This window comes from Moschus berezovskii, chromosome 3, assembly GCF_049115385.1.
Source record: "Moschus berezovskii isolate FMDL1 chromosome 3, NW_MosBer_1.0, whole genome shotgun sequence".
Lineage (NCBI taxonomy): Eukaryota > Metazoa > Chordata > Mammalia > Artiodactyla > Moschidae > Moschus > Moschus berezovskii.
This window is the reverse complement of record NC_142462.1, coordinates 108,390,272-108,392,672: the sequence shown is the minus strand read 5'-3', so window position 1 is coordinate 108,392,672 and position 2,401 is coordinate 108,390,272.

Here is a 2,401-nt window from a genome sequence, read left to right as displayed (position 1 = left end):
GAAGCACTCCTCAATAACTAAAAGCATAATATTACTTTCATAATTGCTTGAAAATGTCCCCACGGCACGTATCATATGCACCAATGCAGCTTTGGGGTTTGGAAGATATAAATTTGAATCTTCACCCTGCCATCACTTTACTGGGACTGTGGACAAGTCGTTTTACTCTCCTAGGACTGTTTCCTGGTGAGCAGGGTAGGCCAGTGGGGACCAGGCATTCCCATTGGTGTGTATTGAGAGCATAAGGGAGGTGCTGTGATGGAGTGTCTAGTTTTGGGCCAGCTCCCTCATCTCCAGGACACTCTGAGAAGGACAAGTTCACGAATTCCCCGGAGTCTCAACATGCCTAAGAAACCTCTTCCTCAGAGTTGGGGTTTGGTCAGGAATCCCGACAACCATCTTGAGTTCTAAGAGAAGGTGAGATTTTCATGCATCCTGAAATACTTCCAGAGTGGGTCTCCAAGGCTCACCTCAAGCAAAATGCGTTGGGAAGGAGGTTCTGTGGTTCCTCGATGTTAAATTAAAAAAGGTTTAGCATCTCCACCTACTTGTCCGCAAACTACCTCTTTGCTGGGGAGTTACCCCTGTATTTTGGGTGCATCCCAGGCCACTGGATCCCTAGCCACATTTAGAGTATTACTATATGGTATTTACTAAGATGACCCAGGAATATCTAACCAGTATTTTTAAAAAGGTGTTGAATGGGTTTGCAGGAAGATTTAGACAAGATCTCTTCAAAGTTTGCAAAATTCTGTTAGAAAGATCTCTGTAAGAACATTACACCCGCAGGTTCCTGGTTATAAATATTTAAAAGCCCAAGCACAGAGAACGCCAAATTTGTCTATCAGCTCTGCAGATAAAACTACCTATTATTTTTCCATGTAGTACTACACATTTCCTAATTTATACATGCCCCAAATCAAGCCTTTCCTGCCTTATACAGAGGTTTGGCTTCTCCCTGGGGTTGGTCCTGTGAGTCAGCTGCTAAGAAGACTGATGTTTTTATTTGCAGTTTGTTCTCAGTCCTTGACCTCAGAGAGACTGTTTTCATGAGAGGTTAGGACTCTGCTGGGGGGGTGGGGACAGGGAGGGGTGGGGGTGATGGTGGTGAGGGGGTAGCTTTTTCCAGAACAAGACCATCCAAGTCACCTCTGCCCTGAGCCATGAGGCCTGTGAAGAGTAAGGGCCTCCTTTCTTAGGAAGCCTTTCTCCTCTCTTGACAACACCTGAGACCACTTGCACACCAGAATTAACACATCTTGGGGAGCAATAGGCTGAAGGGAATCAAATCTGTCTTTGACCGAGGACCTGAGAATTTTCTGGCCATTTTTTACCCACAGTCTTATGCCAACTTTCTAGCTCCTTGTGTAAAAGGAAGCAGAGCAAAAATAACTAGCTGATTATTGTTTAAAAGTGAGACAAAGGACTATATCAGCAGTTTTAAAAATTAAACCTAAAGGGAGTTCCCTGGCAATCCAGTGGTTAGGAAACCATGCTTCCACTGCAGGGGGCATGGGTTCTATCCCTGGTCAGGGAACTAAGGTTCCACATACCACATTGAGTTCAGTTGCTCAGTCGTGTCTGACTCTCTGCGGCCCCATGGACTGCAGCACTCCAGGCTTCACTGTCCATCACCAATTCCCGAAGCTTCTTCAAACTCAGAATGTTCAAACTATTGCACAGTTGCACTCATCTCACATGTGAGCAAAGTAATGCTCAAAATTCTCCAAGCCAGCCTTCAACAGTTTGTGAACCGTGAACTTCCAGATGTTCAAGCTGGATTTAGAAAAGGCAGAGGAACAAGAGATCAAATTGCCAACATCCGTTGGATCATCAAAAAAGCAAGAGAGTTCCAGAAAAACATTTACTTCTGCTTTATTGACTACGCCAAAGCCTTTGACTGTGTGGGTCACAACAACTGTGGAAAATTCTTCAAGAGATGGGAATACCAGACCACCTGACCTGCCCCCTGAGAAATCTGTATGCAGGTCACGAAGCAACAGTTAGAACTGCACATGGAACAATGGACTGGTTCCAAATCAGGAAAGGAGTACATCAAGGCTGTATACTGTCACCCTGCTTATTTAACTTTTATGCAGAGTATATCGTCTGAAATGCCAGACTGGATGAAGCACAAGCTGGAGTCAAGATTGCCAGGAGAACTATCAATAACTTCAGATATACAGATGACACTACCCTTATGGTAGAAAGTGAAGAAGAACTAAAGAGCCTCTTGATGAAAGTGAAAGAGGAGAGTGAAAAAGTTGACTTAAAACTCAACACATACCATGATGCAGCCCAAAAAATTGAAAGAAACTCCCCCCCAAAAAATTTAAGCCTAAAAAGCCAATCTGAGGTGGTGGTTAAAATGCAGATTCCTGGGCTCTGTTTCCAGCAATTC